General features: G+C 38.3%; 1 long non-coding RNA gene across 1 annotated transcript; it reads right to left on the reverse strand.

The window, feature by feature from the left end:
• Positions 1–5712: 5712 nt before the first annotated feature.
• On the reverse strand, positions 5713–7746 carry LOC108956675. The gene is made up of 3 exons (XR_001982977.2): positions 7223–7746; positions 5890–5971; positions 5713–5808 (listed from the first exon to the last, which is right to left on the reverse strand). It is a non-coding gene; the product is annotated as an uncharacterized LOC108956675 (long non-coding RNA).
• Positions 7747–15872: the final 8126 nt, after the last annotated feature.

The following is a 15872-nucleotide window of genomic DNA, read 5'->3' on the forward strand; positions in this document are numbered from 1 at the left end:
TGGGGGCACATTCACCAACAGCTACTGAAACTTAGACCATAACTAACAATGTCATGGATTCCATACAGCTTGCAAGTAAATTGGACATGTATTCTGTCATTTTTATGGGATGTGATAGTATATCAGGTGTTGCCATCAAAATTCGGCTGTCACTCAGGCATATGAAACTTCAAGGATCAATAGATGAATGTTAAGTACCCAACTTGCATATAATTGTCGCCATCTAAAGTGGACTTGCAAAGGTCTGAACTACTTTAATGCTAGACGATAATACTTCAAATCGTGGGGAAAGGACTTTGGTTATTTGGGCGTTTTGCGGTGACGAGGGGCTTTATCTTCTTTATCCTCTTACATTCCTTCCGTGGAAGCCATTGAGATGTTCAATTTTGATAACAATCGACAAGTCCAAGATTCGCATTCCAGTCTTTTTCGGTTTTTGGTTGTACATTACTAGCCTCCACCTTTGAATCTTTCATTGACAGCCACGAAGGCGTGGACGTTGATCTATCGGCATCCCCTGTCTCGTTTACTCGATATTTGCTTGGTCCTCCAGATTGTCCTGTTGAGGTAATGTTATGTGTATATTAGAATCTTCAACCCTTATCGTGCCACATGAACTGACTAGGGGACACATTCACCTTCCTTTGCTCATCGCACGTTTTGCTCATTGCACGTTTTTGTTTCACTGTCATTCTCGGATTAGTAGACAAGAGAAAGAGGCTATTCTCTATTTTAGCCTCTGCTGTCTGAATCTTCGTCTCGGATGTTGGGTGATCGATCCCAACTCCTCGATGACCAATCGAATAGGAAAAAAAAAGAAAAAAAGAAATAAATCTTGTCCGTTAATTGTAAAGCTTTACCATTTTGTGCGTTACAGCAATTTTACATAAGAGTTGTGGGAAAAATGGAAACGCCACCATCCGTTATGGTCCATCCCCTCAAACAGACCATGGAGCTGCCGTTACAGCAATTTTACATAGAGATAGATGACCTCTCAATAAAAAGTCACTTCACCTAAGTAGGAACCCTAAATAACTGGGACTGAAAGCTGCAGCATGCATGAAGTGCTACCTTTAAGCCAAAGAACAGAGAATAGCCTGGACAAGCTTGCTCCACAAAGAAGAATGAAGAAACCAAACCTTTTTATAATTATGAAATGAGCAACAATTTAATTACTATAATTTATATGATCAAGCGGGAAAATTTTTGCAGCACAGCTAAACCTATTCAGCAAGATCTGTTCCCTTGGAGCGGCTTGGGGACAACAAAGAATAACTCAATGAGGAAAAACAATGGAGAAGAAAAGGAACACTGGTTTTCTAATCTCAGATGATAAGTTGGAATCAGCTATCTTGTATGTTCGCTCAGTGGCAATCACTAATATTCAAACTTTCCCATCTATTTCGGTGGACTTCGACAAACTACCGTGTTTATGTTGTCTGCTGGTAGGAAGTGAATGGCTTCGGCGCTCCTTCCCCCCAGGCTTAGATGACGCATTGCCATACCGAGATCATTCCAACTACAGCTATGATCATGCCGATGACTACTTGGAGATTGAGACCCTCCTTCCCAAAGAAGAGGAAGCCCATGATCAAGACAAGGATAGTCTTCATATGGCCAATTACTTGGAAAGAAACAGCAGTAAATCTACCGATGCAGATGAACTGGCTGAGATTAGTCCCCACAGCAATGGTGCAGGATAGAATAATAAACATCTGCAAAATCCAACAAGAAAAGCAAGAGTTGAGTAACTGCTCTTCGTGATTAGAACTAATTGAGAAGCTTTAATAGAGTAACTGCCCATTCTTATGGTATCATTCAACACAACCTCCAGTCTTTATGTTTCCCTCTTATGAAACATCAATTTTTCGTGGCTAGGAAACTCAAAGATGAAGCAAAATCAAAGAAGCAATATCAAAATCCCATATATTAAGTGTATGATATCCACGACATCCATACTTTTGGTCATGAAAGTTATCTGGTCCCCGGTAAATAAAAGCGTAAGGAGGCCAACATCGGTTTCGAACTCCAACAAGAACAACAACGGTAGGAAGGTGCATGCGGTTCATCAACAGGTCAAATATAGGCAAGCACATTCCTAGAATGTCCAATAAATCAGGTTAAACACTGTCAGAATATACCTCAACAAAGTGCTAGCCTCATCTACGAATCTAACTGGAGCAAGGAAATTGTAGTACAAGATTCAGAGAGCAGAGGCTCAGTCCATTGCAGTGCAGACAACTAAAATGTTACTTTAAAGACTATGAATATGTAGGCTTACCACAACAACTGGGGTGTAGTCATAAGCGTCAACTCTCTTGCTTGTCATCCAATAGTCCTAGAAATGGGCCTACCAAGAGCAGCGAACCAGCACTGGGCGGGAGCGGTATGTCCCAAGCAAGTTGAATTGAAGTTGGTTGATGATATTAATGAGTAAGTGTCAAAAAGTCAAGACTGAAATTAACAAGACTGATGCTAACATCTGCAAATACAACTATCTGTACATGGTCAAGCCTGCGCAAATTGTGTAAGGAAGAAAATGCTAAAACCGAATATGTTTCCCTTGTCTTATCAGTCAGAATTGCATTGTCGTTGTGGAAATTTCCCTCCTCATCCTGCCATAGTGCCTACATTTCCAGAATTCGAGACGCTTATCATTCCACACCATATGCACAATTATTCAAGCATGCCGAGATGTAAATTACAAATCACATCGCTCCTGATCAGCTCAACCAGTTTGCACTCGATGCGAAGAATATTCATAAGCTAGAAACTGGTTCAACAAGATTCAAATCAACCTCTCCTTTGAAGATGTAAACTACAAAAACTAAGTTTGCAAAATCCAAATGTTCCAAACTCACTTTTGTCAAGCTTTCTGAACCAGCTGAAACACATAGTGCATAGCAAAAATATCGCAAATACAAAAGGACATTGCCAAATCCCCAAACACAATGCATAGCCAAATTAACCTATAGACAACATCAAACTAGCACTTTTTAGTCTACAACTCAACATCAAGTAGTAGGCACTACACAAGCATTTCAAGGTCCACAATTGCATCTTTAACCACCAATTCCAGATTCTTGAGTGCATGGAGGTTCCGAGACATCAATGGAAGATTGGCCTAGTGAAACTTCAACGACATTCCTTGCTCTTGTCCGCCTCTTGGAAATAGATGGACCTCCAATGTCAATAACTCTATCACTACCAGGCATCTACAAGAAAAAAAAAAAAACAAATGAACTCACTTTTCTTTTCGATATATATATATATATATAAAACTTTAGATAAAGATTACCCTTAAATAAGAATTCCCAGTAGCTTCGGATATGAAAAGTCCATAACCTTGTCGAGCCTAAAGAAACAAAATGAGCATAAAACATTAATGACAATATACACATGATATGAAAGTAAAATTATGCTTGATAAAGCACTAGCCTGTGCTCTCTCCTTCCTGATGATAGTGGAGTCCCTATTAGATGGTCTATTGGCTTGTGAACTAGCCTGCGCACCACTAGCTTCATCAACTTTCTTTGGTCTTCCTCTTTTTGCCTACATGTGGAAAAACACAAGAAATATCAATGTTATCATTCATAACAACCCAACAAAAATCTTAATTAACAATTACAAAATTGTCCAATAAGACATACTTTGGGTGGCCTTGATGTCATAGGATTCTTGCATGTCTTCTTGTTATGCCCATATTGAAGGCAATTTGAACATTGCATTTGAATTCCAACTTTCGTCAACTTCTTACCATCACTACTTCGCTCATCCTTATCCTTGATTCTATTTTTCTTCTCTCTACCCCTTTTCTTTCTGTAAGGTGGGGTTTGATTGGCTCACCACTAACTTTGGGCCACATTTTTTCCCCATTCATGACCGGGAAGGGAAATTTATAACAATTTTCATAAGCATCTTTCTTAAAGCAATCATCAACATAATTATCGATCTCTAACTTCATAAAAGCAATGCAACATATGGCATGTCTACATGGTATTCCAAAGATATCCCATTCCCTACAAGCACAAGTCTTTCTAGCCAAGTCAACCACAAATCTATTGCCATCCCCTTCAACCTCAAATTTATTCCCCAAAGATGCTCTAGCAAAACAATACCTAGACTCAGTTTAGTTTTCTCCAACTTCATTCTAATTCTTGGGCAAATTGGATCCATTCGATCAACCATTAATTGGCTTCTCTCTGTCATCCTTTCCATCAACATGGCTCGTATTTCTTCAAGCATCTCAAGAATGGGTTTTGCTCTCGGTATGCAAATGTATCCGTTAAAAGTCTCACTTAAATTATTTTCAACTGCATCACACTTAGTACCTGTCCTAATGAAAGCCCCGAGAAGTGCTTAGGGTCTTGTCTCATGAAGTCTTCATAACCTTTAGGGCACTCCATCTTCAAATCTGCCATTACCAGGTCAAAATCAGCTTCAAAAGTACACCTCACAGCCCTCCAGAAGAGATTCTTCAAAGCATCCCCTTTATGCTGTTTTTTCCAATTAGCATATATATGTCTTGCACAATTTCGATGTTCTGCTTGTGGCGATAGCCATGAAACTGCATTCATTAATCCCTGCAACCAAAATCAACCAATGAAAAAGAAATATGTCATAGCAATGATTGTACTAGTGTAGTGTAATGGTAATAAAATAAAAAGTGAGATATCACCTTTTTGCTTATCACGATAAAAGTCCAACCTTCACTGTGCCCACATTCAAGTCAATAAATAATCGAGTGAGAAACCAAGTCCATGATGCCTCGGACTCAACTTCCACAATTGCCCAAGCTATTGGAAACATTTGATTGTTTCCATCTCGTCCAATAGCACATAATAACATACCTCTCAATCCAGTCTTAAGGAAGCACCCATCCAAGCCTATGACACGCCTACATCCTGCTAAAAACCCATTTTTCAACTCATCAAAGCCTACATAAAACCTCTCAAATACTTTGGTTCTTTGGGTTGACCTCCATCATGAATGTTCCATTTTTGCTAACTCTCTTGAGCTCCTCCAAATAAGATCTTAGCATATCATATTGCTTTCCTATAGGCCCTCTTATATGACTAAGGGCTGTCCATATGGCTCTATAGCATTTTTTTTGTTAAGGATCGGGGCAAACCTTTCTCTTGCATCTGTTTGCATTTCAAGTAGCTGAATAAGTGAGTCGGCTCTAATCTTAGGCATGTACTCTCGAGCAAGCCATGTAGAAGTGGCTTGCCTGTTTGTGAGGCTTCTATTGCAGCTATGCAGATTTCCAACTCTCTTTATTACAAAAGTTTTCTCAGCTTGAACCCAACTACCATACAACCTCCAACCACAGCCACTTGCACACTTTGCTTCCATTCTTTTCTTTTGACTCCTTGGCCAAAAAATGTTAAATCCATTAATCACAGCATATTTTCGCACAACATTCTTGAACTATTCATGAGATTCAAATCTCATGCCTAGACTAAACATATTCTCATTATGGTCACACATAGGATCATACCTATTAACCATTTGTCCAATTGTGCTATTAGTTTCTTCAAAATCATCAATATCGGGACCACTTAGAAGTTCATCATCCAATATTGCATCTTCATCATCATCCCCCCTATCGTGTGGAACAGCACCAACCTCCTCCTCCATTCTTATATCGATGGAACCTTCATGTAAGTCTCTACTATCATCCACCTCCTCTATTATTGCTTCCCTAAATTCTTTCCTCATCTCCCTTGTATTGATCTCTTCATCATCGGATATATATAGTTCATTATCACATAAGTCTAATGAACCCTCGTCACTGTCACTTTCATTCTGTGTAAAAAACACAAAGTCATACGCTGGAAACTAAAAACAATATTCAAACGTAAAGGGTGAACAATTGAATGAACTCACCATTACTTCTTATTCAACTTGCAACACTTCAATTCTCCACAAGTAAAACGAAAATCAACCTAGAATCCCAACCAGCCCAATCCTATAAAACAGAGGTAGAGCAAAAAATTAGACATTTAAAGTTCAATGTCGGACTTATCATGCTAATCAAATTCCTAGTAAGACAGCAATAACTCTACTATTTGTAAGGCATAATAAAAAGTGACGACACACTTCACATTGTGAAGAAGCATTTCACACAACAATAGCTTATTGATTAGAAGCTCTAAAGAAAAGAATAAGTTCTGGCTCCCAATATCTAAACACATGACAACCCATTTGAAATACATAACTATTTGAACTAATCCAAAATGATAAAATAGGAGCAAGGGAATTTGAGCTTCCCAAAAAAATATGATCGTAGACATGACAATGAATGAAGAGTTGATTGCAGCCAGGCTACTCTGTTTACAAAGTGAATTGTATACTGTTTATGGGACATTTTGTGCTTAGGATTTGTACCACGAGCTCTTAGGCATTCTGCTCCTTTTAAATCTTCCATAAGATGAATGTGGTGAAGTGCAAAAGGCCAGGTTTAAGCTGGACCAAGATCCTATGGAATTAGCAAATAGACCAAAGAAAGTGGGCAAATCAAATTTTATACTATATTTATGGCTAAAAATATTAGCTGCAGCATTTCCTGTTTCTTTTTTTTGCACATTGCAGATAACTATAAATAACCAGCATGATGTTAGGGGGAAAGTGTACAATCATGTAACATGTAACTTATATTGGTGAAGCGATACTTGCAAAGTACCAAACTTCCCTCGTTTCGCAATCTGCTTTGTAAGTCTCATTTTTGACAATTTACATGCATAGTTTGACAGTTCTAATAAAACACCCAAGCTGTCCAATTAAGCATAATAAATTCCTAGGTGGCTCAAATTGATTGTCTTGATCTACGAACTAATTAGAAAAATCATGATGTACTAAATGCCCAAGTGTCCTTCCTGATACTTTTAAATGTTTACGAGGCAATTCTCCTAGAAAACTTAAGTGTCTAGTGGTTTTGTCAATCGAGTCATTATCCTAACAAAATGTTCCACTTCTCTGGAAATGCCTCAGTAAAATATTTTTAAACATGACATAAAATTTGCATATAAGTTCAATAATTAGCTCATAGATGATGTTTGCCTACTCTGATTTAGTAACTTTCATTCATATCTTCATAAAGAATTTTCGATTTTTATAACTCCAATAGCTAAACTGCTCAAAGCAAATATATCACAACAAAAAATCACAACTACTCCAAAGTTTACCATGAACTACATAGATCCCAATGATGAGAACTAACCTGGGTGGCTCAACCATCAAATGACCCAGCTAAAAGCACCTCCGTGGCTGAATTTGGCCAAACTACGCAAGCCGTCCGAAGAAGTCGTAGAGCTCTACAAGCATTATCAATCCTCCTCTGTTTCTCTTCCCCACAAACACGACACTTCACCTTAGCACGCTGCACTTTTACACAGATAGCTCAACAGATACAAAAGTAGGCAGGCATATGAGAAAGAATAAGCACACAAAGGCAATGCCCGTGAAATGTAAACTAAACTCGGAGCAAGCAAATCAAAGGCAGCTGAGGACAATTATAGTATCAAAGTGGAGTCTTCCCGTCGCAAACTACAGAAGTCATAATTGTCACAAACCGATAGCAAACGTCATCACGATCTCCATCTTCTTTCTAAGACTTCACAAGAATATCAGCCAAAAGGTGAGAATGCAGCTTTTTACACTGCAGAGAGGTAAAGCAACGATCTCGTACTGACAAAAGAATCGCTAAGGTTGTCCAAGCATATCTAACGACAGTAACAGGCAGACCACAAAAAGAAAAAAGAAAAAAATTTAACCAAAAAAAAAAAAAAAAAAAAGATTTACGGTTGCCCACAAAACTATTATCATAAATCTCCAATTCTAGGGGAATAATACATGAAATTATATAGCATGAAACATTCACCATCCTGGACGCAGCACAAGATGGAAAAACGAACGCCCCAAAAATCAGACGGAGGAGGCAAAGATCGATACGCGATAACACCTAGTAATCGTCGCCGATATATGCATGCATCCGATCGGACGATAAGCACGGACGACACGACGACAACACGCGCACTACCTCCGGCACTAGAAACCACGCGATCGATTGACAAGTCAAACCAAGTCGGACGGAAATCGACACACGGCATCATCCCGCAGGAAAACACTAAAAAGGAGGAGGAGAATCGGAAGAAGGGGGCGGAGGGGGAGGGCGGGATTTTGAGGCACGGGGCGGAGGAGGGAACGCACATGACGACGGAAAGGACGTCTTCAAGCGATCGAACGTGTGTATGTACAAGAGCGAGCGTCTCCGTGTGAGAGAATGACCGAGCAAGCTAGTGCGCGAGATCTTCCAACGGATTGAAGACTCTCGCGCCCGAACTCACCGAGGAAATGAAACCCTAGAAATTTTTTTCCCCAAACTCATGAGCCGTGCGTTCAGAGAAGAAGGGAAAGAAGAGAAAGCCCATAACAATTTTTCCTTGTTAGATATTTGACGTGGAAATGCCAGGTCGGATGACCGTGAAGGAGAGTTAACGGCGGGCCAGATTTGGGACACGAATAAAAGTTTGTGCTTTTTTTTGAGACAAAATAAAGTTCGGGCCAGATTTGTCCCAAACCCTAAAGTTTGTGCTTTTTTATGGAATTGGCCCTCATGGGGTTATTTCTGTGGTCCTTTCAATTACCATGTGCTGAAATTCATCTAAAGGATTGAGCTGCCCTTCGTCCTTTTTGGGATGGGGTTATTTTCTGTGGTCTTTTCAATTGTCATGTGCTTAGCACCATGAAGCACTGTCCAACACGACGAAAACTCCTCTGCCCTTGGTCAAAGCAAAAACCCAACAACCCCGACCCAACAACAACAACAATCAAACCACACCCCCCTCCCCCGGGGCTGGTTAGGAGGCTGGGGGACCAGGGCTGGTTAGGAGGCTGGAAAATTTTTTATTCAAGAACCGAAAATAACTTATGTAAGCCGCAAAAACGATACCCTAAAATCTCCATAATTAGAATTTAAAACACCTATAATTGAGAATAAAGATTGGTACACTTGATTTGAAATTTATCATTCTTAATACAAAATATCGATAATTCAAAAGTCAAACGCTTCTTATTTATTGCTTTATGTATTATTAGTTCAATAAGACTACTCATCATTCTCAACATTAAGTATCTGCTTCTTATGTGGGGATATTTGTTAATCAGGGTTAGAATACACTAGCCAAATTTTTTTTATCGCACATATTAAACTAATTAAAAATATTTGTATCTCACCTTATAAAATAAATTCCGTAAAATAATAAATATCAATTTTCAATTAATATAATCCATGTCAGAAAAACTCGTATGGCTCGTTCATCTCTTAGTAGCAATGTACAAATTGATTTACAATGAAGAGCACCTACTAGGTAAAAACGTAGACTTAACCAATTATTGAGACTTGTATGTGTTTCATGCATTTCTAAGTGGATGGGTCTTGATGCTTATACCAATAAATTAAGAGGGAAGCAATTCATTTTTACTTGTGTTTCTTCTGACTTAATTGATTGGGATCAAATTTGTCGTGCAATGTATTGAACACCACTTTCTGTCTAACTCCCGTGTGTTGCGAAGAATTCATGCCTCATATCACTTCCATCCGCCTTTTTTTCTCTCAAATCAACTTATGAATTCGATTATGCTTTGTTAAGAAGGCTATATCGAACTCCTTTTCTCATTCCTATTAACTTATTTTCCGTTGAAATCTCTTATTATTTAAAAAGAACAATGACATAAATTACGCTTGACTTAAATCTTTGGTTCTCTACATGGATGCTGATCTCGGCTGTTGCTCCAGTCGGTAATCACAGCAAGACTTGTTTATTCGGGCACCTACTAACTGTCCTCCCTAGATAAAGCATCTTCTATAGAGTATTCCTCAAATTTCACAATTTTAGGAGTTCATGCCCACAGCTTATTCTTCTACTTTTATGTTTGGATGGACCTACATATAATGAATTGATGGGTAAAATGATATCATAAAAGAGGAGGACATCGTTGTTTATATCATGATATTTGATCACAGCTTACTCTTCGATTTCAAGCTTAGAGGTACTTTTCTTGTCAATTCGGGAACGAAGGTGGTTGTCTTCATTAAATTTTGGGTTATTGATCTTCGTGTTCCTGAGCTGATGCACGCTGAATTCAATAAATGCTCCTCCTCCATCTCCTCAAGTTCGGGGCCGTTTGACCTATAAATTGCACAACAATACTTCTTCAAGTCCCTCTGATCATGCCAAAATCTAAAGCAGCTTTATACCTTAGCAATTATACCCTCTGGTGATTATGCTGGAGAGTTATATGTCCAAGGATATTAAATGAGATGATCTTGTCCTGATTTGAAGATTTTCCTATTTTGCTTGATTTGAACAATAGAGGGCACTCAATGTTAAGGCGTTAATTCATTCATAGAGATGTTTTGAAGATCTGGGGTTTACTCAAGATGAAGCAACCACCTTGATTCATGGGGGCTAGTGTTCTTTCTCATGCTTCTTTCAAGCCAGTTGTGTGGTGACATCGCATGGCGCTAGTGTTCTTCATTGAGCCACATTTCAGGCTAACGTGCGAGTTGTACCCAATAATTTTTTTTTTTTTAGGGTACTTTAGTAAATCTCTAATCTTATATTATTCTTATACATATTCTGGAAACAAAATTGAGAATTGTGCATATTGTGGCAATAAATAAGAGCTCGCATTATTTCCACCCTATTATTAGTCGAGGTACCTTTTTTTAAATATTGAATTGACTATATTATCTCTTACAAATCTCATCATTGATTTAAGATTATATTTTATCTTTCTTTTTTTCTTCTTTCTCTTTTGTTTTAATTTTATTAGAGATGAAACTACTCATACTCCTCTCAAACAACATTTATTAAGGTTAAATGTGGGGCCAATCTTGATTCAAGACTAATGTTTGCCTTCTTTTTTTTCTTTTTTCTCCATTTGGAACAAAATTGGTGTACCTCTTTTCCGAAAAAATAGTTTATTAGATCATTATCTAATTGTTAAAAATTTCAAATAGGAATGCCCTCCTTTTCTTAAAAAATGATATGAAGTGAAGTCTACCTCAAATAAGGACAAAAAATTGTCATTTAATATCAAATAAGGGCCTGACTCGTCGGGCGGTGAACATATGCATATCTAGCGCATCTTCTAGTGGCCTAGTTAGAGGTATTTTTGTCCAAAAGATTTTTTTTTTCACTTCATCTTCTTGGATTAAACAAAAAAAAATCATTAGGCATTAGAGTAAAGCCATCCAAATCGAGGCCCCACAAGGCGATACTAGAGAGCGGAGGGGCAATTGGAGAAGCCATTGATCCGGGAGCAATGGTGGAAAGAAGGGACGAAGAAGGAGATGTGGGCGTCCCAGTTGTAGTCCTGACAAAAGACAAAATTGTTGGTGGAGCTTTGCAGATTTGGGAGAGGACGTGCTTGCAAGAGAAGAGGTTGGTAGAGTGAACTTGGTGGTTGTAGAGAAGGCAGAGTTTGGCTGTGTCCCTCTCATACTTTTCTTTCTTTCTTTCTTTCTTTTTTCTTTTTTCTATTTTTCCTCTTTACTCATCTTCTTCTTCTTTTGGTTCCAAGCCATGGATCTTCTTCCTCCCCAATTTTGCTTCACCGTGGTACAGTCGGGGGCATTCTCTCCTGTCCTGTGTGGCCTCAAATTCAACCCCTTCACAAACACCATGGTCGTCTCTTACATTCGCACTCGCGTTGAAATCTTCTCTCATCTCAATTCAAAATCTTTTGAATTAAAGATGAATATCGATGGATATGTTAAGCACTTCAAAAAAGAGAGATTGTCATATTTTGTATTTCTCATGTGCCAATTTGAAACAATCCCAGCAATCCTTACCCAAAAAATGGTGAACCCCAATTTTAACTAGTGAAATATTGTTCAAAAACATGGGTAGATGGACAAAAGACAATGATATAAACCGTGATTAACCAATGAATTTGGGTAGATGGACACGACAGTTCCTAATTGGCATCTACAGATTCCCGTTTTGTAAGAGAGAAAAGATGAAACTTCCAACAATAAACACCAGGACATGGAACTTTTTGCATGATGATACCGCTATTCAAGTACCATCCATGAGATGAAAGACATCACAAAAGTGCTCTCTCATTTGCTGCTCATACTTACATCACAATCATGGGTAGACGTAGATGTCTCTCCCTATTTGTCTGCCCAAGAGAACACAGAAAATGGTGCACCAATCCCAGTGTTCTTGATCTAGGCAATGCCTATCTTTAACATCAACGAAGAAGATGATGAACAGGGACAATCATGGGTGGGTTCAAGAAGAAGATGAATAAGGGAAAAGAGAAATGAAAAAAGAATAGTTATTGCACAAAAATATCCCTAATCAGACCACCGGAATATGCACTAGAGATACATCTATTCACTAGCCGGCAAAGCAGGTCCTTATTTGAAACTAAATGACTACTTTAACAAAACAAGTCCTCATCTTTGTCATTCACCTAGGTCTAACAAATTTGAAAATATTTGAATGACCCATTTGGGGGCGAAGTATTTTGGAAACAAATGGAAAGCGTACATAATGGCCCGCATTTGCATTTTCAAAGCTCGTGGCGCTTGTTTAGATGGCGATCTTCATGTTGAGAGTTGCTGCTAGTTTGGAACGATTGGACGAGTCAAATTAACCGAGGGTAGCGAGCTAGCAATCAGTTAATTTGACTTGCCTGTTCGGTCGTGCCAATTCTACAGTGGGCATTGCACTCACATTTTCTCACATCAGGCATGGAAGACTACTATACCTACCTACCTGATTGTAGCTAGGAACTAAAGTTCCTCATGTGGTGTCTACATTTACCACCAAAGAGTTCCTAATTTCCAATCAATCTTTTTCTTCCCGATTTAGAGAAAATACAAGAGTGATATTGCGGGGTCTTTCACCCCAGGACAAATCTCCTGCCCGTTTCTTCCCCTTAAGCATTTTTAAGGACAATACTCAGGTTTTCCTTTATATTGAGTCATTGCTAGTTTGGAATGATTGGATCGAATGTTGCTCAGGGTTTAGGTGAAGGGTTTATTAATTTGAGTCACAAAAATAAGAATGCAGGCTCTTTATACATCTCATGGCAACTTTTTGGTTGGCGCCTTACAATAGACAATGAAGTTTCCGTTTCCTTGCCATAAACCTCGTTTTTGCTATATATGATGATTAAATATTATTGCTCGGAATACATGAGTTACGGTGGATATATCTTGTAAAACCATTAGCTTGTTGATAATCATAATTTCATGCTTACGAAGCCAATCTTTGACAATTGGCCAACTAAAAGATAAATTGCTTTCGCGGATTCAGTCAATGTTAAGTGTCAATCTTGATCTACACATGTTATTGGTAGTTTATTTGTAAAATAAACAAAGAAGTGACTTGTCCAACAATAAAAAGTAATGAATGTATGGCGGTTATGTTTTTTTAAGGTGTGCTTTGTCCCACATAAAAGAGATAAGAATGTGTGCTGGTTATTTTTATATTTTTATAACGAGTTTATAGTTTTTTAAGATGCTAGTAATTGTGTCCTTTCAAAATGGTATGTTTGTTCACAAAAAGATTATGCTATTATATATTCATCAACTGGTCCAATAACCAACTTCTCAATATTCCTTTCTCAAAAAATACAACCATTGTTTTTAATTATTTACCTTTTGAGAGTTCTTGGAGAATTACCAGAATTGCTACTAGAATTCTTGTTTGAGATTTGGTTATATCTTAGAGAATTTTTTACCTGTAATCATCAATAATATTACAGGGCAAATAATTTCTTAAAGAGGGTGTAGTCAGGCTTCAAAATCTGCTTTCATTCTTCCCGATTTTTTTAACATGTTTGTTTTAGTGCTAGCCTAGCCATCCTCAACTGCTCCCTCTGTCCTCTGACATAAACGTTTGGTTTTTCCCATAAACTCTCACGTAGATGTCCTAAGTTATCAGAAAACACAAAGATCGTTGTTCTGAAAAACGCGATTCACGATGATCGATATCTTTTTTGGGCCCTCAATCAACACTCCTCGTCCCCAGATGATCACCCGGGCATGGACAGGCTGGGCTAGAATGGCCTAAAACGTCAATGCTTCGACTGTAACACTTTGTGGGGCTCTCAATGCCAAATGAACGACCCGTCCACAGTCGGACAGATGAAGATTGCTTCAATGCGCAAATACATGTCCCGACACCTCCTGGGACCCTGTAATCCCACTCTCGCCTCGTCCCTCCCTTCACGACAACGCGTCGAAGGGACTGGTACCTACCGTTCCTTCGGATAAACCGTAGAAGAGCCCTCCCATGTGCCGATAACTTCCAAAAATTCAGCTCCCCACACCGGGAACAGAGATAATGTAAATGCACGGTGGACCGGAGAGAGAGGGAGAGAAAAGGAGTCCTGAAGAGAGATTCACGAGTTGATGTCTAGTCACAATCAGACATGGGTGGGTTTATTATTGAGCAAGTGATGGCGAACGCTCATCACATTTCAAGTGGGGAATTTTGGCAACCACAAAAAAATTAAGGCCATTACAAAAATAATAATATACGGAATCTGATCATTTAGCACGATGGGAAACAAAAGTCAACGCAAGACCAAGCTTTCGTATCAATTTTAGATTTCGTACCTTATACCAAGATTAATTTGTAAAATGTCGCGCACGATTTCCAATAGGGAAATGAAAATTCTCATTGAGTTTAAGAAGAAAAAATTATATGAATCTAATGCTAGCTAAGTAATGACTTCAAAAGTATAGGGATGGCACACTTCACGATGGCAAATGAAAAATCACAGCATAAAAAGTGAGACAAAACATTCCGTAAATATTAGTTTCTAGAGTGAAATATGGGAAAATTCGACAAAACTTAGCGGAAGATAAAATTTATTCAAGCGAAAGTTATGTATTGCAGGGAATAATATATGTTTCGGTTTCTCATCTTCTCTCCGATTTCATGTTGCTCGTGTTTGAGTTTTGCTTTGGTAGCCCTAATCACACCAAAACATCAAACTAGTAACATGTATTTTAAATCTATGTCGGTGTCGATGGTCATGACAAGGTAAATAATTCTGCGCTAGTGACAAGCTCTAATGGGGACATAATGACGATAGTTTTACATATTAAGATGATTTAGTAATATCACCGAAAAAGACATAAATCTTGGAAATCCTAATCTGACAAATCTTAAGCAAGGGATATTTAGTGATGTGCTAAATGTAAATTACATTTACTTTTTCTTTGATGGGTCTAGTTTCTCACAGTTAACAGTATAAAGGTCATTTTTGGCAATTACATTTTGAAAGTGTTAAATTCCTGTTGCCAAAATTCCACAATTGATATGTGCGGTCAGCATGTCCCAATTACCTTTTGGAAAAGCGACCGACGGTCTCCTTAGCTGTTTTCGCCATTATTACTCACGTCAACGTGCAAGAATTGAGCCTTGCCCTTCGTCCTTTCTAGGATGGGATTATTTTCTGTGCTCTTTTCAATGGCCATGTGCTGGAAATTCATCTAAAGGAGAACATGGGGAAGTTCGTAGCAATTTGGATCTCATATCTCTACTTAGCATTGTGAAGCACAGTCTGACACGACAGAACCCTTTCAAAGCAAAACACATCACCCTCAACATTGAGTATACGATTCTTACGTGAGGATCTTTGTTAATTAGGGTTAAAGGAGAGATTTCGAGCCATAGGACCTTTCACCACAAGCTGAGCTTTATTCAACCCACACTAACCAGCCATATATTAGATTAATTTTTTTTATCGCACATATTAAACTAATTAAGAATTTTTATATCTCATCTTATTAAATAAATTCTATAAAATGATAAATATCAATTTCAATTAATATAACT

This window comes from Eucalyptus grandis, chromosome 5 (assembly GCF_016545825.1).
Source record: "Eucalyptus grandis isolate ANBG69807.140 chromosome 5, ASM1654582v1, whole genome shotgun sequence".
In the NCBI taxonomy this organism is placed as follows: Eukaryota; Viridiplantae; Streptophyta; class Magnoliopsida; order Myrtales; family Myrtaceae; genus Eucalyptus; species Eucalyptus grandis.